This window comes from Apodemus sylvaticus, chromosome 5 (genome assembly GCF_947179515.1).
Source record: "Apodemus sylvaticus chromosome 5, mApoSyl1.1, whole genome shotgun sequence".
NCBI classification, from domain to species: Eukaryota; Metazoa; Chordata; class Mammalia; order Rodentia; family Muridae; genus Apodemus; species Apodemus sylvaticus.
Window position 1 is genome coordinate 36,493,351 of NC_067476.1, and position 25,609 is coordinate 36,518,959.

Genomic DNA, 25,609 nt, shown 5'->3' on the forward strand with positions numbered 1-25,609 from the left:
TTACTATATATATAATTATATATATAATTATAGTAAAAAATATAGTAAAATTATAGTAATTTTAATTATATTAAATTATAATTATAGTAAATTATATTTATAATTTAATTATAATAAATTTAATTATAGTAAAAATTATAATTATAGTAAAAATATATATTTAGTTTATTTATGTTTATGCCATCATGCAACTGATAATTTTGTTTATAATTTTACCTTAACTCATATATTTGTAAAAATATATTTAAAGATTTACTTTTTTACTTACCTTTATGGTGTATGTGTAGGGGCAAGCATATGCAGGCATCAGTGAGAACTGGAAAAGGGTATATAATTCAAGCTACTGGGAAGTCATTTTCATTGATTCCATTCTGGCATGAAGGTTATGAGACAGGCAAATTCTCTCAGATTGAGTATGAAACTGCCTGACTTGGAGGGAACATAATCCTGGTACTTTAAATCCCTTAAAAACAAAAACAACAACAACAAAGGACAATACCAAAAATTGTCTGGGAGGTTTATAGATCCCAGTGAGAGAACTCAATTCACTACTTCTGCTTAGATAAAGTGACAATTGTTCTAAGCTAGATTCAAAATATTTATATTTGTACTCCTAGGTAAATGGTCTTCTCATTCAAAATCCAAAACATTTATCTTCCTGTTGAACAATGCTGAAAGCTGACTTATGTCTACACAAGGTTATAAAAGTAAATGACAAATGAATGTGCAACTCTTGAAAATATTCCATAAAATAGAAACAGAAGGAACACTACCGAATTTGTTCTACAGTTACACTGATACCAAAACAACACAAAGACCCAACAAAGAAAGAGAACTTCAGACAAATTTCCCTTATGAATATTGATGCAAAAATACTCCAAAAAATTCTTACAAAGGTGAATCCAAGAACACATCAAAAGGATCATTCACCATTATCAAGTAGATTTCATCCCAGGGATGAAGGGATGGTTCAATATACAAAAATCCATTAATGTAATCTACTAATTTAAAAAAACAAAGAAAAAAACCCACAGGATCATTTATTAGATGCTGAGAAAGCATTTGACAAAATTCAACATCCCTTCATATTAAAAGTCTTAGATCAGGGATTTAAGGCCCATACATAAACATAGTAAAAGTAATAAATAGCAAACCAGTGGCCAACATCAAACTAAATGGAGAGAAATTTGAAGCATTCCCACTAAAATCAAGGTCTAGACAAGGGTGCCCTCTCTCTCCCTCTCAATGGGGTATAGTACTTGAAGGTCTAGCTAAGTAACTAGACAACAAAAGGAGTTCAAAAAGATAAAACCTGGAAAGGAAGAAGTTAAAATATCACTATTTGTAGATGGTATGATGTATACATAAGTGACCCCTAAAATTCTACCAGAGAACTCCTAAACCTGATAACTTTGGCAAACTGGCTGGACATAAAATTAACTAAAAAAATCAGTAAGTAGCCTTCCTATACGCAAAGGATAAACAGGCTGAGAAAGAAATTAGGGAAATGACACCCTTCAAAATAGTTACAAACAATATAAAATATCTTGGTGTAACTCTAACCAAGCACATGAAAAATCTGTATGACAAGAACTTAAAGTCTCTGAAGAAAGAAATCAAAGGAAACCTCAGAAGATGGAAAGATCTCCCATGCTCATGGATTGGCAGAATTAATATAGTAAAAATGGCCATCTTGCCATAAGCAATATACTATTCAATGCAATCCTCCTCAAAATTCCAACTCAATTCTTCATAGAGTTAAAAAGAGCAATTCTTAAATTCTTTTGGAATAACAAAAAACCCAGGATAGCGAAAACTATTCCCAACAATAAAAGAACTTCTGGGGAATGACCATCTTGACCTCAAGCTGTACTATAGAGCAATAGTTATAAAAACTGCAGAGAAACACCTAAAGAAATGTTCAACATCCTTAGTCATCAGGGAAATGCAAATCAAACTGACCTGAGATTCCTCCTCACACCAGTTAGAATGAGTAAGATCAAAAACTCAGGTGACAGCAGATGCTGCTGTGGATGTGGAGAAAGGAGTACTCCTCCATTACTGGTGGGATTGCAAGCTGGTACAAGCACTCTGGAAATAAGTATGGAAGCTCTTCAAAAATTGGACATAGTACTATCTGAGGAGCCAGTATACTATTTCTAGGCATAAACCCAGAAGATACTTCAACATGTCATAAGGACACATGCTCCACTATGTTTACAGCAGCCATATTTATAATAGCCAGAAGCTGCAAACAATGTAGATGTTTCTCAACAGAGGAATGAAAAAAGAAAATGTACATTTACCCAAAGGCTATCGAAGATGCCGAGAAGTGCATGCTGGCAGAAGCCTGATATGGCTGTCTCCTGAGAAGCTCTGCCAGAGTCTGACAAATACATAGTTGGATGCTCGAAGCCAACTGGACTGAGTGCAAGATTCATGATGGAGGCATTGGAGAAGGGACTGAAGGAGGTAAGGGAGTTTGCAGCCCGATGAAGGGACCAAAAGTGTCCACTGGCCAGATCCCTGAGCTCCAGGGGACTGGACCACCAACCAAATAGTATACATGGAGGGACCCATGGCTCTGGTTGCAGATGTGGCAGAGGATTGCCTTGTTTGGCATAAGTGGGAGCATTCCTTGGGCCTGAGGGGGTTTGATGCCCCAGTGTAGGGGAATACCAGGGCTGGAAGTTAGGAGTGGGTGGGTGGGTAGGGGAGCATCCTCATAGAGGCAGGGTAAGAGGGGAAGGATAGGGGGTTTACAAAGGGGAGACCTGTAAAGGACATAACATTTGAAATGTAATTAAAGAAAATATCTAATAATGGGGGAAAAGGTTCAGCAAGTATATCTGTATGCAGATTATGTTAATGGAAAAGCATAACCACTGGGCATTCATGAGTATGCTGTAGGATTTAGCAAACACAGACTGTAGTCTGCAGTTTACTTCACAATACATTTATAATTATAAGATAAATTGATGTATATGTGGACCTATATGTGCCATCAGGTAAAAGATCAACAACAGAAACTGTATGGTTGCCTACCTTCTGTGTGCTAGAAATTGTATATGAAAATTATTGTGGAAATCCCAAGTAGAATAGAGCTTTTGCACTTGATACTTTTTTTTTATGTCATGGTTTGGAGGAGAAAGAAAGAGTGGAGCACCTTGATCCATTTGGAGTTGAGCTTGGTACAAGGAGATAAGAATGGATCGATGTGCATTCTTCTGCATGCTGACCTCCAATTGAACCAGCACCATTTGTTGAAAAGACTATCTTTTTTCCACTGGATGCTTTCAGCTCCTTTGTCAAAGACCAAGTGACCATAGGTGTGTTGGTTCATTTCTGGGTCTTCAATCCTATTCCATTGATCCGCTTGCCTGATATTGTACCAATACCATGCAGTTTTTAATCACTATTGCTCTGTAGTAGAGTTTAAAGTCTGGGATATTGAATCCCCCTGAAGTTCTTTTACTCTTGAGAATAGTTTTAGCTATCCTGGGTTTTTTGTTATTCCAGATGAACTTGAGAATTGCTCTTTCTAGCTCTATGAAGAACTGGGTTGGGATTTTTATGGGAAGAGCATTGAATCTGTAGATTGCCTTTGGCAAGATGGCCATTTTAACTATATTAATCCTGCCAATCCACAAGCATGGAAGATTTTTCCATTTTCTGAGATCTTCTTCGATTTCCTTCTTCAGAGATCTGAAGTTCTTGTCATATAGGTCTTTCACTTGTTTGGTTAGAGTCACCCCAAGATACTTTATGCTGTTTGTAGCTGTTTGCAGCTGTTTGAAGGGGGTCACTTCCCTAATTTCTTTCTCAGTCTGCTTATCCTTTGAATATATAAAGGCTACTGATTTGCTTGTGTTGATTTTGTAGCCAGCCACTTTGCTGAAGTTGTTTATCAGCTATAGGAGTTTTCTAGTAGAGTTTTTAGGGTCACTTAAGTATACTATCATATCATCTGCAAATAGTGATAGTTTGACTTCTTCCTTTCCAATTTGTATCCCTTTGACTTCCTTCTGTTGTCTAATTGCTCTAGCTAGGACTTCAAGAACTATACTGAAAAGACATGGAGAGAGCGGGCAGCCTTGTCTAGTCCCTGATTTTAGTGGGATTGCTTCAAGTTTCTCTCCATTTAGTTTGATGTTGTCAGAATGGCTAAGGTCAAAATCTCAGGAGACAGGAGGTATTGGCGAGGATGTGGAGAAAGAGGAACACTCCTCGACTGTTGGTGGGATTGCAAGATGGTGCAACCACTTTGGAAATCAGTCTGGTGGTTCCTCAGAAAACTGGGCATGTCACTTCCTGAGGACCCTGTTATACCACTCCTGGGCATATATCCAGAGGATTCTTCAGCATGCAATAAGGACTCATGCTCCACTATGTTCATAGCAGCCCTATTTGTAGTAGCCAGAAGCTGGAAAGAACCCAGGTGTCCTTCAACAAAGGAATGGATACAAAAAATGTGGTATATTTACACAATGGAGTACTATTCAGACATTAGAAACAATGAATTCATGAAATTCTTAGACAAATGGATGGAGCTGGAGAACATCATACTAAGTGAGGTAACCCAGTCTCAAAAGATCAATCATGGTATGCACTCACTGATAAGTGGATATTAGCCTAGAAACTTTCAATACCCAGGACATAATCCACAAATTAAATGATGTCCAAAAAGAATGGAGGAGTGGCCCCTGGTTCTGGAAAGACTCAGTGCAAGAGTATAGGGGAATTCCAGAACAGAGAAGTGGGAAGGGGTGGATGGAAGAATAGGGGGACAGAGGAGGGCTTATGGGACTTGCGGGGAGTGGGGACCCAGAAAAGGGGAAATCATTTGCAATGTAAATAAAAAAATAAAATAAAAAAAAGAAAGAGTGGAGCAGAAAGGGAGACAGAGATATACTACTCCCATCATAAACAAGTTTTGATGGCAAGAGAAGTCATTATTTAGGCCATTTTGGCATGAGATGCACCAAAATCTAAACTGCAGATTTATAAGACATGAATGGATATTGTAAAATAGGTTGATGGTTCTTTATTCATTTTATTGCTTCCACCAAGAGTTTTAAACATGCTAGAGATGAGCTGATTTTATAATAACTCTCAGAGATGGAAAAAGTTCATGAAAATCTATTTTATAAAAGGTATCAGAATGTTTCTTTGATATGTTAGTATGTATGGATCTTTTCAAATGCTTTTATCTAGCATGAAATTTTGAATTACAAGTGCTAAAAAACAAATAAATGATTTCTTTTTAATAAATGTGTTTATTTATTAATCTATTCACTTTAGATCCCAATTGCTGTCCCTACTTCTTCTGTTACCCCACACACATAGTTCCTACCCCCATCTCCTCTCTTCTCCTCTGAGAGAGTGAAGGACCACTCTTAATTTTTAATCTTTAAATTTTTTTTAACTGTCATTATCCCTTTCCCATTCTGCCCTCCAACAGTTCCTCAAGCCATTCCTCATCTCCAAAAGGATGCACCCATCCCACTTCCTGGGATGTCAAGTCTCTTGAGGGTTAGGTGCATCTTCTCACTGAGGTCAGACAAGGCAGTCCTCTAATGTAAATGTGTTGGGAGCCTCTTATCAGCTAGTGTATGCTGCTTGGTTGGTGGCTCACTTTCTAAGATATTTCATGGTTCTGAGTTAGTTGAGACTGCTGGTCTTCCAACGGGGTTGCCCTCCTCCTTATCTTCTTCTAGACTTTCCCTAATTCAACCACAGGGGCTCCTGGTTTCTGTCAGTTGGTTGAGTGGAAATATCTGCTTCTGTCTCAGTCAGCTGCTTGTTGGGCCTCTTGGAGGGCAGCCACGCTAGGCTCCTGACTATAAGTACAGTATAGCATCAGTAATAGTGTCAGGCCTTAGAGCCTCCTCTTGAGATGGGTCCCAATTTGGGCTGGTCAATAGACCTCCTTTCCCTCAGTCTCTTTCCTATTTTTGTCCGTGGAGTTCTTTTAGACAGGGACAATTCTGAGTCAGAGTTTTTTACTGTGTAACCCCATCCCTCCACTTGATGGGATGATCTTTCCACTGGAGGTAGGCTCTATAAGTTACTTCTCCCCATTCTTGGGCATTTCATCTAAGATCCCTCCCTTTGAGTCTTGAGATTCTCTCACCTCCAGGGTCTCTGGTATATTCTAGAGGATCTCCCACCTCCTACTTCCTGAGGTTGTATATTTCCATTCATTCTGCTGGCCTCAGGGCTTCACTCCTGGTCGCCCACACAACCCTCCTCTAATACCTGATCATGTTTCCCTTTTGCCCTGCTCCTCCCCATCCCCTCTCCCATGAAGTTCCTTTCGTCCTTTTGCCCTCTGGTTTCTTCTCCCTCCCTAGTAAAATTGAAGCATCTTCAATTTTGAAAGTCTACTCTTAATACCCCCCCCCAACCCTGGCACAACAAATCTCTCTAGGGCTACGTGCATCCTCTCCTAGTGAGGCCACACAGGGCAACCCAGTTAGGAGAATGGAATCAAAAGATAGGCAACAGATTTAGGGACACCCCTCACTCCAGTTATTGCAGGACCCATATGAAGACCGAGCTGCATATCTGCTATATATGTCCAGTCTATGTATGCACTCTGCATGGTAGTTCAGTCTCTTAAGAGTTCCCACGGGTCCAGGTTAGTTCATTCTGTTGGTCTTCTTGGAGAGTATCTATCCCTTCCATGGTTCTCAATCCTTTCCACAACTCTTTCATAAGATGCCCATAGCTCTGTCCAATGTTTAGCTGTGAGTCTCTGCACCTGTTTCAGTCAGTCGCTGGGTGGAGCCTCTAAGAAGACAATTATACAAGGCTCCTGTCTGCAGTCATAACAAAGTATCATTAATAGTGTCAGGGATTGGTGTTTGCCCAAAGGATGGGTCTCACATTGTGCCAGTTATGGACTGGTTACTCCTTCAGTCTGTTTCATCTTTGTCCCTGAATTTCTGTGAAACATTTTTATTCATTCATTTATTCACTTTACATCCCAATATCAGCCCCTCTTTCCTTCCACTGCCTCCTCATGCATAGCCTCCCACTGCCCACTATGCCTTTCCCTTCTCCTCTGAGATGCCCTCCAGCCCTGGGTATCACAACCCAACCACACCCCACTCCCTGACACCCCCAGCCCCAAGCACATCAAGTCACTGCAGGATAGACACATGCCCTCCTACTAAGACCAGAGATGGCAGCCCAGTAGGGGAACAGGATCCAGGCAGCAGATTTAGGAACAGGCTCCATTCCAGTTATTGAGTGACCTTTATGAAGACCAAACTGCACAGCTGCTACATATGTGCCTGTGCAGGGGGGAAGGGATTAATTCCAGGCCCTATATGCACTTTGGTTGGTGGAGGTCAGTCTATGGGAGCCCCCAAATGTCCAAGTTATTTGACTCTGATAGTCTCCCAGTGGAGTCTCCATCCTCTTCAGGTCCCTCAATCTTCAGCTCCTCCTTAAGACTCAGCAAACTCCATCTAGTTTTTGGCTGTGGTTCTCTTCATCTCTTTTTATTAGCTTCTGGGTAGAACCTCCCAGAAGACAGTCATGCTAGGTTTCTGTCTGCAAGCATAACAGAATATCATTAATTGGTCCTTGACAATGGGATGGATCTCAATTTGGTCCAGTTATTGCTTGGCTATTCCCTTTGTCTCTGCTCTGTCTTTGTCCCTGTACATCTTTTAGGCAAGACACATTTTGGGTAGACGGTTTGGGGGATGGATTGCTGTTATTATGTTTCCATTGGGAGACCTCTCTGGCTGTAGGAAATGGCTTGTTTAGCAACTATATCTTTCCACTGCTGGGAGTTTCAGCTAGAGAATAAAAGACTTCTTAAGGCAGTGTATTAGGGTGCTGGCCTCATGGAGTTCATGATGTCACCCCTTGGCTTTGCATTGCTTTCAAATTTACTTTATGACTCTTCCTTTGTTATATCGGTTACTTCTTGTCTCCCATATTCTACTCTGTTTCCTTGTGCAGTGGTCTCACACTCTAGGACTATGGGTGTCTTGCAGATGTTAAGGATGATAAGAATGATGGAAATGCCACATTTCCATCACCTTAGTGTTGCAACCTCAAAGGAAAACATTCTTATCCCCAGTATCCCTATTAAAAACCCCAGAAAATGTTTCTAGTTAGCAAGGGTTTAGCTCCACATCAATTTTCCCTGTCTGGCTCTCATGCCTACTCTAAGAGCAGCAGCAAGAGTGATTTCTGAAGCAACCAGAAAGTCCTACATGGATTGAAAGAAATTTCCTAAATAAAGGAGAATGGATATCACCATGTTTTGGGCTCATTCTGGACAGTATAGGTTATACATTACTTTTCCCGTATCCAACTGGAATACATTGTATATCGGTTGATGTCATTTATAATGGACTGGCACTGTTGTTCTTCATTCACACCTGAATCACAAAATAGTAGGTCATTGTCTTTAATTGCACCAAACCTTTCTTCTTGTGTTCTTAAACTAATTTAAACCTGTTCTTTACTATTCTTCTTAGGAATCTGCTCTCTTGGATTTTTTTTTCCTATTAATCTGGAGTCAAATATATCTCTATTTCTTCTTTTTTTATTTAACTCTCTCTGACAGCAGATTGAAGCTGGCAGGAGATGAAAGGTTTTAAAGGTGTGCAGCAGGGCTCTATTCACAAAGAGCAGCCACTGCCTGTTTTGAGATACACTTACAATCACTGAGATCTATGTTTTGTTAACAAAGTCCCACTCCACTGCGATACACCATATGAGATGTGAAATTTCTTTATGGCACATCCTTACTCATTTATTTGCATTTTTGTGTTTTCTGTGGCAAGCAAGAACAGAAAAAAAAAACTGTGGCTGAAAAGTAGGATCATGTCTACCAGAGAGACATTGGCATAGACTACCCTGGTCTGTGGCCTATGGCTGCCAGAGGAAGCCCAGGCACCACAGGGAGAAAGGTATGTCTTCCTGAATCAGTGCTGACATCCCTTAACAAATCCCAAAAGCCTATGTGCAGAATGGAGATTGGATCATGAAATAAAAAGTAGAGGAAATTGTTTTCTTTTTTAATATAATAGAAGATTTAGAAAAAGTGTCTCTCACAAAGAACAGGAAAAGTAAAAGCAAAACGAGTTAAAATGTAACAAGAAATGTTCAAAATTTAAATTTCTTGTGAATTCAGCAATGTAAGATGTCACGAGTAACATGGGATATTTATTTAAATTTTTCACGGCCTCTCAGAATAGATCAAGAGCAAAATGAGAAGATGCTCATAGTGAGGGAAAAGAGATAAAGACGTTAGCTTCTTCCCTGAGTGAACATTGAGCCATGCAGGACAGATAGTCCTAAATACTACACTGGAAGTACAACTTATTTGTTCTAGAGACAACTCCAAAATTAGTTCTCTAGACATTTATACCCTGTTAAACAGCTAGCAATACTAGTTTTAAAAAATTTCTAATTCCTATCCAATATAAATAACATTATATTTACAAATACATGTGGACCTTGTGTTGACCACATATGAGCAGATGTTGAATAGAAACTGGTTTAAGAATCCTGACACAGACATTTTAAATTTGCTTAGTTATTTCCATGTAACATTGAAGAGTCTTATTTTTATTTTTTCTATTAATGGTATTTACCAAGTAAGTTTAATGCGGGAAACATAAAAGAGATGTGAAAATGTCTTTGTTTTAAACTCTTCCACACACTATTTGTTCCTGGTATTAGATACAGTGACTTATAGTCAGGGAAGGGACACAACATAGATAAAGCAAACAAAAATTGGACAAAACACTGGAAGATGACATTTACAATGCAGCTGACAAAGGCAGTCCCTTCACTTTAAATAATGTGGCAGGCTGCAAAACTATAGCAATTACCAGAATTTCATTTTCATTAACTAATAAACCAAGGAAAACAATTTAAGTATCTGAATGTCATTTTTCAAATGAAAATAAACTGTAAACATTTGAATAGCATCACAGCAGGGATGATATACCTAAGGAAATCTATTGAAATATGCTGGTGGCCTCATCCCCTTCTATCACATTAAAACTGCAATTGACTGTAAACCTCCTACCACTCTCCACTGAGACTTTAATTGTAAAGATTCCTGTTACATATCATATTAGAATTTAGTTAAAATTGTAGAACACATTATTTCCAATCAGACGGCCAACCATCACTCACGAAGATTTTTAAAAAGGTGATTAATAATTCAGCTCAGATAAGGAAAAGATCTATATTTATACCGTCTTCTCAGCCACCATAAACTACCTGACAATTGTTCAGTAATGATGCCCAGTAAATTCTTTAAAATGGTAATTTGTCATTCTGTCACTTCATTTGTGACCTAAAATTCCTCACTTGAGGCATCATCAAATAAATTAATCACTTTCCAGGATCCATTTCTCTGTTCTGCACGTTATTATGCCCGGGCTCTCTTGTGTTTCTCTTCATTTACATATATTTAATGGCTGAGCCGTGGTTCACGATGGCACATAACGCACACATCTCATTACAGGTGAAATATTCTAACTGCCACCATCACTGGGAAAGAAAATAACTCTCCCAATTTAATTTTCCTGATGTAACAAAACCATGATTCTTCACTATGAAATGTTGATGCCATCCATCAGTCACAATCAATAAAATCATCACCGAAGTACGCCTCCTTCAGGATCTTTCCTTCAGACCAGTATTATTTGAGGAAGGTAATTACACTCATAATATGTAATGAATGTAAATGAAGTAAAAGTCCTCATGTTAGCTCTCCATCTATGCTTATTTTACAGATTTAACTTAATTTTTTCCCTACCAACTTATAAATATATAAGACCTGAGCATACTTGCAGAGGAGTCAGAAATGATCTTCATCAATGAATAGAACCAATTTTTAAAAGAATATTTTCAATGGAAAATATCAAATGGTGTAAAAGCATCTTTCCACTGAAATGATACAGCATCTTTGTGTTTGTGTGTCTCCAGCACTTCTGAAGATCAGGCTGGTAGTATGAATGTTTTGTGTCATGTGATAAAATGACCTAATTTTTCCAGGAACTTAATCCGTCTGCTTCCTTCCATCTATGTGGTGCAGATACCTTGTGTCCTGAAGCAAGCAATTTTCTTGCTAAACTTTCCTTATTGCCTATCTCTGCCAAAAAAAAAAAAAAAAAACATGTAGAAATGTGCATCAAAGAAGCAGAACATTTCACAAATAGTGATTTGGGTATTAGGTCTCAGAACCACTTCCACCCATTGTAAATATCTCAAATTGCTTTCTGTATTAGTTTGTAAAGGTCAACAGAGACTGTTTTAAAGTAAACTCATGTCACATAAACATTGCCCATTTCTCTAAGTATGTTGCAACTTAATTTAACATGCATTAGCTACTTCTCCCCCACATACTTCCAGGTATTAATTTCAAGGGAATGCCATCTCACAGAATTCCATTTGGAATGAAGATTCCCATCATTAAGAAGTCATCATCAAAGAATGGTGGCTCTCTTTATCTTGGAAGTGGTCCCTGTTTGCCTGTTTAAAACAATGCTTGAGAAAATGTCTAAAATAAGAAGTGAAATATTAACTCTACATCTGTACGCCAGAGGAGGGAGCAGGTGAATATCACTGCTCCACAGATGAATGACCCAACTACAATATTGACAAACCATCCACAGACACTATCTTCCTTCCTCATTAATTATCATATAGTTATTTTTAATGGGCACATATTTAAGGGGAAAAAAAAGACTGTGTGTGCAGTTTCGCATGTATTTTCATTACCACAGCAGCACTCTGTTAACCTAAAGTAATGCTCTAGTACACAAAACCTATCAGATTTAGCTGCAAAATAGTGGGTAACTTTTTTTTAAGTTCTTTGAGGACACCTGAATTTTGAGGGTTACTGGCTCAGGCTGAAGGCAGAGCTGAGCGTTTGGGAGGATTGGCTGTTCCATCCTAACACAAGACAGGGTTCCCAAGTGAGAGGATGATCAAGACAAGGATGATGGTAGTGCTGTTGGCTTGGGCTAGAAAATAAACTTCTATCATAATCAAGCAAATGATACATAGCTCAACACCTTCAGAATAAACATTATGGTCTGTAAGATGGGAAAGTTACTTTGCCACCTAGTCTGGTGACCTGCATTCTGTCCAGAGTCCACATGGCAGAAGGAAATATCCAACTCCTACAAGCTGTCCTCAAATGCACACACAAAAAATAAATAGATGAATATTTTTAATGTTTTATAGCAAATAAGAGTAGAAGGCAGTAATGTACTTCAGGAGAGTTGAGACTGTGTGATTACTGGGAAACCTCAAGAAAGCTAACCATGTAACACCAAATGTCTTGTAGTAAAACAAAGATACGTAAAATAGATTCAATTCTTCTGGAAGATAGGAAAGAGAGAGGTGGGGTTATTTATGAAGCTTGAATGAACTGTATGCACTTTAGCAAAATTGGCACTTTGAATATTTAATGAAGTGCAGTATGTTTTAAAGAGAGATGGAAGTTGCCAGTGAAGAAAATAGACATGCATGTGAATAAGCTTTGGGGCATGAACAAAAAGGAAAGGCAGAGAATTAGAGATATAAATGCATTTGTTAATTAAGTTAAATGTGCTACCAAAACTAGTAATTGTTCACCTTGTGGAAGAACGTGCTCAAGAAAATCAACCCTTTCGTACCAATGGGGACATTCTTCAGTATTCTCCTTTTTCAAATGAAAATTTCACTCTCCCTCCCTGCTTGGCAACCTTGCTGAGAAAATCTGCACCCACTTAGGACCTCTTAAAGTTCCACTTAGAAAACCTGATCGTTGTTGTGAAATGTACCCTAGTGATAAACTCCAAGGCACTGTTACTGTAATTGGTTACTTCAAATATTGTTTTCTAAAGCCACAGAAATTGTGAGAGCATGGTGGAATCCCAAGTGGCAGTTGCTAAGATTTATTTTGTGTGAAATTTTTCAATAAAGTCCAAGTTTTCATTGATTACCTCACAGTAAATTCAAGCTAAAATAACTTGTTCAAATATCCTACTATGCTGAAGGACCATGGATATTTATAAGTTTAAGTAACTAGATCTTCCTGGGACAGCTCATTGATAATTTGGATTACTTCAGAAGGTAAAGCAAATATGTTAAAGAGGCTCACAGAACCTGAGTTGGGTCTACCACTTAACCGTTTAATTATGCGTAACAGTTTTTCTCTTAAGGGTCTCCTGACTTTTCCTATTATAAAATGTGAATTAAAGAAAACAGAAATACAATTTACAAAATATCTTTTAAATTTGTAAGTAAATAAGTGAGGATGACTTATAAGCCCTTTATTATGTGGCTAAATTAAATTTCTTTTCCTTTAGTGTTGTATTATTTTTCTAATGTTATCATTAAAAATTAACACTGACTGTCTTAAAAATCAAAACTGGATTTCCCTACAGTTCTGAAGACTGGAAGTTTATGACAATATTCTTGACTGAACAGCTACCTTCATGCTGTATTGTCACAGGACGTGTTTGTGTGTGTGTGTGTGTGTGTGTGTGTGTGTGTCCATGTGTTCAATGCATCCACATCCTTACTGGCATCTCCAGATAAGGACACAAGTTTTAAGACAGGGACACAAGTTATTTGATTAGGTTTCCACATGCATAGCCTTATTTACACTCATAATCTTTATAATGCCATTATCTCCAAATAATCCTATTACTGCCAGTGATGACTTTAACATAGAATCGAGAACATGGTTCAGTTTTTAAATGTGTTTATCTAATTCATCACAATTATGAGGTAATAGTGGCATATCGTTTCAACAAATGAATCTGCACTCATTTACCAGTGGAAGTAGAAACTTGATGGAATCATTCAGACTTTCTGAATGTTTGTCTGAATAACATAATCTCTGATGATTGGCACTGAGAAAAATTCATAGGCAAAAGCAATAATGCAAATAGTCAAAGAAACCCAGTGCACATCACTTAATTATCATAACTGACATGAATGCCGAATAAACTCATTCAGAAGGTGGTTGTACTCAAACAGAGGTGGGCTACCACATCAGCCTGTCACACAGGTGGCATGAGTCAGTTGTATTCACTGAATTTCAGGGCACCTCAATGCTTAGAGAGTTATCAGAAACACTGAATTTCCAAAATAAAATCTTCATACACCTAAAGAATTAATTCAATAGACATTAAATTTATTTATTACATTGTAACAAAAGGTAGGGTTTTGTTACAAATGCTATCTTTGACCTTTACCACTACAAATTCTCAGCTTGTGCACCAGGATCCCAAGTCTTGCCTTTCCAACTCAGTTCAAAGAGAAAATAAGCTGAACTAAGCATCGTCCTAACAAGAACATTAGACTGCTTTTAATCAAATGTAATTTTCTCTCCTTCATTTATTCACACTAAAATATGCATTAAGGGCTGTGTTTACTGATGGGGAGAGGAAATATACACATGATCCATACATGTAGGAAACTTCATATGTCAGATACTTATGTTTACTTACAAAGAAGAGACAGATACAGTTGAAATAGTTAAGTGTACAGTCTTCAGACATTCAAAGAACTAAATGCTCCAGTGCTTAGACAGGCACTGACTAATGAATCACAGAATGGAATCTTCAAGCATGGCAAATTCAAAGAGAATCCTGGAACAAGTGTCTTTGTTTTGTTTGGGGATTTGAGCACTAAATAAAACATCAGAGAATGCCTTCCTTACTTCAGAAAGGGAATGTCTCAATGGAAATAAGTGATAAAGTACAATATTTTCTCTATAGTAAAGAGAACATCAACAAATAAGTTCAGCAAATAAATGGTCTCTGTGCTCCTTGCTACTAAAATTCATAATACAAGAAGTCCTGGTTTCTTGTGAACTGATTTAAAAACTATGTAGTCGCTGCTTTCCAGAAGGGTATAAAAGCAGACCTCCTTGACGTGACGCACTGGGTTTCATGCCTGATGGATTTTTCTAACATTTCTTTCTAACACAGGCTCCTTTTCTTTCTCTGACATCTCATTGCAAAAGGTGCGCTGAGTCCTACAGCTACATTACAGTTACAGAGATGTGCAAAAAAGGAAAAGTTGTCTATTGTGAATAATGCCACTGTGGTTCAGATGGGTGGCAGCTCTGTGGACTTCAGCACTTTCTGAGGAAAGGTGTCCAGTAAATCTATGAGCCTGGTTCCACCTCTAGATGTCTCGCTAAATCAAACAGGCCAGATCTGACAACGACAACTCACTCCAGCCTAAGTATTTCTTCTCTCTTAGTATTCTCACTTCTGGGGAAAGAAACCTAAACCTAGAAATGCATTTTCCCTGTTTTTCTTATTGCACAATATAATGAAGAGGTTTTTGTTTTCTTTTGTTTTTGTTTTGTTCTTAAATTGTTAACATTCCCACTGACTGTTTTGGTTTCCTTTGGAAGTCGGTTTCAATGACAGTTTCTAGGAGATGTGCATTTGCTCCTCAGTGCTGGGAATTGTTCTTTTTTTATAGGCACATCCTGTTTTCAGTAATTGGATGTACCACCAAGGAGTAAAACAAAAGATGAAACATCCTTCAAAGGAAGACAAATGGAATTAATATTCCAGTTGGGTAATTACAACCCAGCAGCCGAAAGGAACCCCTTTCCTGCTCAATCCCAGATTGTTGTGTAATATAGCCCTGTTACACTCAAAGTCAACTTCCTTATATTACACAGGAGAATTCTTTGCCAGTTTTGGTTAAAATAATTTCTTCTAATGTTCAGAGTGACTACTTCATTGACTCCTTACAATTGCCTAGCACAATAGAGCAAATGAACTAATTTTTTTCTATGCTTTTGTTATTCTACTGTTATTTATGCCCCAAATGCTATGAACTATTTCTGTTTTACTCACAATATAATATAAGTTATATTCCTTTTACTGTAAAAAAACTGAGTATCCCACAAATATAAGTAGGCATGATGTCTGCCATTAGATTTGGTAACAATCCTAAAAATAAGGACAGATTAGTCAAGTCCATATTGAGTGGTTCTAGGTAACAATAGAGAAAACACTGATTATACCGACAATTCCATAAACTATGAAAGGTTCATTGAACTACTGAATCATGTTGTCAGTTTTTTTCTTTGTTAAAATACAACTTTTGTAATGATGAGAGATATGTTGCTGTAGAATTAAAAATTAAAAAACCCAGACACGATCATGGATGCCAACAAGTGCTTGCTGGCAGGAGCCTGATATAGCTGTCACCTGGGAGGCTCTGCCAGTGAATGGTAAATACAGAGGGGCACACTCTCAGCCAACCATTGAACTGAGCACAGGGTCCCCAATGGAGGGGCTAGAGAAAGGACCCAAAGAACAACAATATGAACCACCCAGTACCTGCAGAGCTCCCAGGGACTAAACCACCAACCAAAGAGTACACAAGGAGAGACCCATGGTTCCAGCTGCATATGCAGCAGAGGATGGTCTTATTGGACATCAAAGGGAGGAGAGGCACCTGGTGTTGAGAAGGCTGGATGCCCCAGTGTAGGGAAATGCCAAGGCAGTGAATCAGGAGTGGGTAGGTTGGTGAGCAGGGGCAGGGGGGATGGATTAAGGGATTCGGGGGGGGGGGAGGTTAGGAAAGGGGACAACATTCAAAATGTAAATAAAGAATATATCTAATAAAAAAATAAAAATTAAAATCTTAGGCTATTTCTTTTTTCCCAGTATGTATCATAATTTCTGATTGGGGAACCTAACTACTCCAGACCTGTATGGTGAGAACAAAATCAGATCTACTAGGAATGTGCCTTTGTATGTGCCCATATGCATCTTCAATAAACTTGAATGCATACAGACCACCCCACCAACAGTCATTCACTTAACAAAAGAAGCTTACTAGGAGGTACTTTTATTGTCAAAGACCAACCTTCAGGTTGGAGAAATGGCTGAGTTCAATTCCCATAAACCATATATAAAGTATCTAGGTGTGCTGCTACAAACTAATGATCTCAGCACAGGAAAGACAATGACAGGGAATCCAGGGGGTCTCTGTCCATGCAGCCTAACCTCCCCAGGAAATTCCAGATCAACAAAAGCTCCTCAACTCTCCATTTGCTGGCTACCCTAAAGAAGGTCAAATCATAGTTTTGTGAGTTTTTAAACTTGCAAGGAAGAACTGACTATCATTTAAAAACTCTAATTTTTTTTCTTAACTAGAGTGTTTACAGCTCATACATTTTATAACTATGGCATTTTCTTTACCTTTCTACTCTAGTTGTTTCATTTTGTTTTATTTTGTATGTGTGCTATCCTGCCCAGATACTGCAGAATGGTGTATGTGTGCGTGTGCATGTGCGTGTATTGTGTGCGTGTGTGTGTGTGTGTGTGTATGTGCGTGTGCATGTGCGTGTATTGTGTGCGTGTGTGTGTGTGTATGTGTGTGTGTGTGTGTGTGTGTGTGTGTGTGTGTGTGTGTGTGTGTAGTTCTGGAATCTGAAAAACCCAACCTGAAAAAACCACATTCAATGCAGATCTTATTGTGTATTGTGAGCATGTCAGAGGCACTATATGGCAGGAACATGCCCAGGAAAAATGACAACCTCATGCTTAAGTAGAGTCCAGTATCAGAAAAATGAAAGTATTCCATCAGTAACACTAATAAGTCCAAATTACGTCCCCAGAATGATCCTGTTCCAATGCTATTTGACAGGAGATTAAGTGCTAGCATATGACAGAACTTAGTGAAAGTATTCAAACTGTAGTACTATTTATATCTTTCTTTTCTAAATAATATATTATTATTTTCCATGATATACCTTAAAAATTTACCAAATTTAATAATAGTATTTCTATTTACACTTTACTTAAAATGTATATGCATACACAGACACACACATGCACACATGTATATATGTATATGTGTGTCTGTGTGTGTGTGTGTATGTGTAAAGTTAATGTATAAATTTATGCCTAGAGACCCCTCTCTAACTTATAACTAAAGAAGAGAAAGTTTTGTAGTCTCTCTTAGGCAGGTGTAATGCCTCTCACTAGTGTTGAAGTTTTAAAAATGACTTCTCTTTTCAGCTCTCCAAGTAGGTTCTGAGAACCTCATCTGTCAAGGTGTCATTGCAGGAAAACACTGTGTGAAGAAACAGGCATCAAGATCAACATACATATCAAGTTGCAGAATACCTAGGCACTTCCCATATTATTGAGGCTGGAACCACAATTGGTTGATATCCATGGAAGACCTGTCCTTCTCTGAAGAGAAATGGAGTGTGGAAGCAGAGTAGAAGGGGTAGGACAGGGGGAGAACAAGAATATGACCTGCAGAATCAACTGACCAGGACTCATGGGAGTCGAAGGGATCAGGGAGCCTATTGTTCTCTGTTTATATGTGTTGTGCAGTTGAGTGTTTTTGCAGGATTCCTAAGAGTGGGAAGAAGGCGATCTCTGACTCTTTTTGCTCCTTTTGAGACACTTTTCCTTTTACTGGGTTGCCTCATCTAGTCTTGATGTGAAGGTATGGGCCCAGCATTACTGTAGCATGTTATGCTGAGTTTGGTTGATGACCCTGGGAGGTCTGCTCCTTTCTGAGGAGAGGTAAGAGGGATGGACCTGGGGTGAGGGGAAGAAGAGAAAATTGCTGTCACGATCCAATACATGAGAAAAGATTTTTTTCTTTTATCTGATATTTTCTTTATTTGCATTTCAAATGTTATTCCCTTCCCTGGTCTCCCTTCTGAAAACACCCTATTCCATGCCCCATCCACTGCTTCTATGAGGATGCTCCCCCACCCACTCACTCCCACCTCACTGCCCTGGCATTCCCTTACAATGGGGCACCGAAGCCCCTCAGGCCCAAAGGCCTCTCCTCCCATTGATATTCAGCAAGGCCATCTTCTCCCATATATGCAGCCTGACCATGGGTCCCTTCAGGTGTACTCTTTGGTGGCTGGTCCAGTCACAAGGAGCTCCGGGGTTCTGGCCAATTGACACTGTTCCTCCTCCCATGGGACTACAAACCCCCTTAGCTCCTTCAATTCCTTCTCCAACTCCTCCACTGGGGCCCCACACTCAGTCCGATGGTGGGCTGTGAGCATCCGCCTCTGTCTTTGTCAGGCTCTGGCAGAGCCTCTCAGGAGACAGCCATATTAGGCTTCCATCGGCAAACACTTCCTGGCATCCACCATAATGTCCAGGTTTGGTGACTATGTCTGGGATGGATCCCCAGGTGGGGCACCATCTCTGGATGTCCTTTCCTTCAGTCCCTGTTCCATACTTTGTCTCCATATTTCCTCCTGTGAGTATTTTGTTCCCCCTTCTAAGAAGCACTAAGGTATCCACACTTTGGTCTTCCTTCTTCTTGAGGTTCATATGGTCTGTGAATTCTATCTTGGAAAAAGAAAAAAAATAAACAGATTTTCTTTGCAGTTCAGAAGGAGAACGTATATTCTATTATCACATACATGGAATACATTATGGAGGCCTGTTGATGTCTACTATATATAAGATTTTTTATTGTTTATTTTGTTTAATTACATTTTGAATGTTATTCCCCTTCCTGATTTCCCCTCCACAAACCCTCTATCTCATCCCCCCTTCCTCCTGCTTCAATGAGGGTGCTCTCCCCAACCCTCTCCAAATCCAAGAAGCGCTTGCTGATTGAAGCCTGGTACAGCTGTCCCGCGAGCAGATCCGCCAGAGCCTGACCAATACAGCCAACCATCAAACTGAGCACAGGGACCCCAATGGAGGGGTTAGGGGAAGGATTGATGGAGCTGAAGGGGTTTTTGCAACAGCATAGAAAGAACAATACTGTTTATATTGTTATCCACATTTCCTTTCTGCATATATGACCTACTTTTTATAGAAAGTGGGTCATTGAATTCTCTATTACTGATGAATTGTTTCGATCCCCTCCATTTCTGTGGAATCTTGCTGCTTGTCTATTATTATGTATATAACATATGTTTGTGTACTTATTCTATTTCCATAATGGGTTGACCTTTATGCCACTAGAAATAACTGCCTTACTTAATACACAAGAGTATTATGTATTAGTATACATACTAATAGTATAGTATACAATACAATAGCCAAGCCATATCCTTTTTTATAATTGCTACTTGTATGTTATATGTTTTTTATATTCTTGACTTTTTAAGCTAATTTACAGCTTTCTATCTACAGTGTGTATCCTAAGATATGAAACTGATGGATTTAACGCTGACTGACATGTGGTCTGTTTGCTTGTATTTCGTCTTCCTTCAGATGATGGGATTTCTCAGTCCCTTGAATTGTCTGTCGTGTAAGAATCAGCACAGACAGAAGGGAGAAATGATCATCATAGTGATTCTAATATGTTTAGTCAGTGTGTCCTTCCAGATGATAAGGGTTATGTGGCCAAAACCCACTTTCAAAATCCTCTACGTCTGCTCATTTTCCTCTCATATAAGCTCTCTCATCTTCATATGGCAACTTTTAAATTGTGTTTCAGTAATTTTTCTTTCCATTAAAAAACTTTCTCTCTCTAGGACTCTGAAGGGTATTGAAGACCCTTTTAATTTCAATTTATCTTTGTCCTGATCCTCAGGATTTTATGGCAAGGTCCAAAGCACACTCTTAGTGATCCCTCATCAAGACTTGGTGAGCAATGAATGGGATGTGGCTTTCTCCTGGTCTGCTTCAGGCGCCTGTCTTACACTTTGCTTGTCCCTGTAGACAGGAATTTACTCGAGGACAGACTGAATAGCAGGTTTCCAAAAGAGGACATGGGAGCAATAGACATGTGTACTCAGGGGCTAAAATCTCAGTATAATAAAATTGGATTTGACTAATGGTCAAGATAGAAACTTAGTGATGGTGGCAGACTTCAGGGGTCCAGCTCAAGGCCATAAAAATGAGATATAAAAATGAATAGGTTATTAGTAGTCAACTAGCCAGTCAGATAAAACAGTGTCAAAGTTGTCCTCATCAAAAGAACATGTACAGAATACTATCATACTTTTGTCCAGTAACCACACATATTTGTGCACATTACACATCTATTTAGAACAGACTGAATTCTGGAGAAAGTGAGATTTTATGAAGAAAACTAAGCCCCCTTCCTGGAATCCTGAAGGAGGCACACAGGAGAAAGAAGTTGGCTGAAGAGCGTGAACTCTGCGCCTGCTAGAATGGGGCCATTGTTGCTCAGCTTTGCCCTGCTCTAGATCCAAAGTCTATGGGCTCGCTTCCCTGCCTCATCTTCTTAAAGTCATCATTAATTATTACATTGCTGTGTTTTATCTGATTTCTTCTCTTTAGAGTACCTAAAACTTCTGCTTGTGTTGATGAAAGAAAAGACCAGAGAACTCCAGGTGACGTATCTTTAGCCTTCTCTTCTGAAGCCCACTCTCCATATTAGCTGTGTCTGGCCTATATCTGCATTTCCACAGCAAGAAAGATCATTCTATAACTCTTGTGGTGTCTGCCCATGAGACTTCCTGGCAGATTCAGCTGACTCTAGCATGGCACAAGCCACATGCCAGTCACTAGACCACTAGGTACTCTTGGCTGTATCTTGGTGGTGGAAATATCTCATGTAAGAGTGTGTCCTTTGACACTTTCTCTTAAAGGAATATTATGCACTGCTTCTTATTTGGACTTCTGTTCATTTGATCACACAGATGTAGATTCTAATTTACTATCTTATCTGGAAATCTCATATATATATATATATATATATATATATATATATATATACATGTTGTACAAGTTAAGATGAGAAGTATGAGGAGATGCATATTCATAGCTTTGGTGTGTTAGCCCTCCAGTTTATCATCGTGGTCCACTTCATTTATTCTTATGGATTCATATGACTGGATTAAACTTCCATCTGTAGCCATTTCCTTCATCCAGCACCACTTCACATTCACCCATCTGTTTCCTTGTATTTTACAATAAGTTAATTTCTATATGTTATAGGTCCAACAGTGCTATATATATGCATATGCATCTTTCTCAGAGACTGGTTTTCTTCATTATTTGTCTCTGGTTTTTTTTTTTTGGTATGCATAATATATACTAATCTATGTTTAAGTTTTCTCATTCTTTTCCTAGAAGAAAGTTTTTTAGAAAAAAAAATTGATTCTTCAAAGACATATAAGATAGCTAGACAAAAATAGACAAGATAGAGTTAATAACAAATAATTTTATAATATTAAAAAAGATACATTCATAAGAAGATCACCACTCTACCAGGTGAATTTTTAATTTCATTTATTGTACTAACTTTAGATTTTCCTTTATATAATAATTACTTTATACTGATGCATCACTTTCATCACAACTCTTCTTCTTTACCTTCATAGTTACTGTGTTATTTTTGTCTTAAAATTTTTAAATAATATATTTTGATCCTGTTTTCCCTGCCCCAACTCCTCCAAGATGATTCTTAGTTTCCTATCCACTTAAATCCATGTTCTATTTATCATGTATCTGTCTCTCTATTTGTCTTTCTATTTGTCTATCTATCCATTCATCCATCCATTTATCATGTAATTATGAATCTATTTACCTACCTAGATATTTCTCAAAGAAAAATAAAATAAAAGAAAGGTTAAAAAAAGCACAAAACAGTAAGAAAGAGAATACCAAGGCAAATTGAAAAGCCTGCCCCACACTCAAAAAATGCTATGGAGTCTGTTTTGTTGGCTACTACTGCTGGGTATAGGGCTTGCCTTAGAGTGAGGTTGACATATCCAGTGACACTTCCCTTCTCAGCAAGCATCAGTTGCAAACAGTTTCTTAGTTAGGGATGAGATTTTGTGTTCACTTTCTCAGGGCTGGGATTTTGTCTGATTTGAACATATGCAAGTTCTGTGTTATGCAAGTTCTGTGTTAACTGTCATGTGTCTCTGAGTTGGTATATACATCAGTTTTTATGTCTAGAAAATAATGTTTCCTTGCAGTCATGTACTACCTCTGGTTCTTATAGTCTTTCTACTTTCTCTTCTGTATAAATCCTTGAGCTTTGTTAAATAAAGGCATCCAGTTTAGGGTGCTCCAAAGTCTCTCATTCTGTGCACATGATCTAGCAGTGGGTCTCCTTGTTGGTATCTATCCACTGAAATAAGAAGGTTGAATCACACACTAATCTATGGCTATAGTAATATTTCATTAGGAGTGACTTTATTTCTATGTTCCTTTAGTAGAATAATAGTAGTATGTTTCCCCCTAGCCACCATTATCTAGCCTCCCTCAGGTTCTTAGCTATTTTAGTAATGCCAGGCATATGTTACACAGAGTCGACTGATCAAAAAATTGGTTGGATGCTCCTGTAATATTTGCAGCACTGTTGTATCAATATATCTTGAAGCTAGGTTGCTGTTATAGGCCAAGTGTTTGTGACTGGGTGATAATGATGATAACTTTTCTTCACTAATAGCATGAAGAGTATCTTCCAGACCCATGAAGCAAGTCAGTAAAGATGAACTTTTAAGTTGGATACCAGCTCAATTTCTTCACATTCTGTGATTTAAGTAAGTGGTTTCTTCAGCAGTAGGGTATTACCATCAAGTAGTAGACAGTAACTAATAACCTTGGAAATAGCCTATGATATTTGGTTGTGTGATTGTCTGTGGGGCCACTTCAGGCAAATGCTCAACAAGATATAACCTATTCCTGGCACTAGAAGCTTCACTTTAACAATGATTCATTTAGTCATTTGAGCATATTTATAACAGCAACTTTAGTGACTTTTTTTAATCATAGCTAATTTCTGTTTTATCTTATATGCATTCTCTGTTATCTATATTTGTTCTAGCTTTGTCTGATTATTTTCTGATTCTTTCATATTTTTGCTGGTAAGTAAACACTTTAGTTAGTAAATTGCAGCAACTCTTGTCTCTTTTCCCTTCAGGTTTGTTATTATTTTCTTTATTTGTTCTGTACTTAGCTGTTTTATATTAGTGAAGTCTGTACTGTATTGGCTTTCACAGGCAAATCTATTCCAATCTGAGCTTCTTAAAAAAATACAATGCGCAATATTAATGTTCAAGATTTGTTTTGGCTCCAGGAAGGGTCTTCCCAGATGCCTTTCCTCGTTTCTGACTAACAAAATCGCCACTTTTTATTTTATTCTGTGTTTCCCTCTAACCTGAAAATTATCAATTGTTTTTCATCAAAATGTCTACTATTCGATGCAGCATCCGTATGTCTGAGGGTTTTTTTGTTGTGTTGTTCATTTGAAGTGTAAATTCTAGTTCTCTGTTTCATATGTTCCTCAAAGGGAAAATATTTAGGTAAATATTTGTTGCTATAGACAAAGAGGGTGGCGCTTAAAAAAACCTGTATTACAAACATGGCACTTGGAATACAACCACATAACAGTAAAGGGCTTTTTCCCAGGATACCAAGGCCACATCTGCCAAAGAGAAAACAATTGCTTTTGAATTTTACAGAAGTGTCATTTCAAAAGATGTATCTCATATCACAGAGGAAGAGACAAAACTCTAAGGTACACCTAAAGCTAAGAGAACTATGTTCGAGCCTTCTGTTGATTCTCTAAACTATTTTTCTCACTTATAAATCATTTACTACTAACTATATACATTTACCTACGTCCTCTTTCTCTGTGTTTTTAGCTTGCCTTCCTTCCTTATGTCTTTAAATTGCTGAGTCATGAGCCAGAATAAGGGTTTTGAGTTGCTAGAATTTCCAAATATAATTCTGAAGACAAAACATCTCACATCAGAGGGTGTAGAAGAGAAGGAAGTGTCTGCTACCTCTTGGCCATTCTCCATTTAACACAGGCAAAAAAAAAATTTCTTATGATCAGGTAAGAAATGATGATGGGCCACAACAGTATAGAAAACAGCCACACAAATGAAGGGAGATTATCTCTGTGTTCCTGTTCAATCAAGGATGGAGAAGTCTTTCTAGTTGACCCAGGAACAGAAAGGATGGGAGTCTATGTTCATACTTCATTGGATCTTATAGTTCTCACTGGGTTGTAGTAGGTTTTCTGGAAGTTTTTCTATTTATTGCCTTGAATTCCATGAAATTTTAAATTCTTGTGTTCATCTCTGATGTTGCCACTTTAACTGGAGTAGTAGACACTTTTCATGTTATCTGTGGCCAAATATCTGACAAGAAGAAAGGTAGAGGAAGAAAGGTTTACTTCATGTTACAGTTGGAGAAGTCAGGCAGTCTTCACTAAATGAAGGATTTGACAATAGGAACATGAGGCTCCCTACTCATACTGTCCACAGTCAATGAGCAGAGGAAGACAGATGACATAGACTGTCTCCTTTTGTCCTTTTTATCCATTTTTATCCATGGGAAAGTGCCACCTATATCCATGTCTTCCCTTCTCGGTCATTTTTTTTTTTTGTCTGATACACCCTCTCAGACATACACAGAATGTGTTTCCTTGGTGCTTCTAAATCTTGTTTAGTTGACAATCAAGATTAGCCATCAGAGTTGGGAGTGGGTTCTACAAGATCCCACAGCTATGGCAACAGAAGGATTCCAATCTGTTTGTCTGCAAAGAGTGCATTAAAGTGATATGGAAGCAAACTGAGTTACCCCTACCTCTCTCTGACAAAAGAATGCTTCTGACATATATCTAGACTATTGCAGATAACAGTGATTCCTTTTTATGTTTC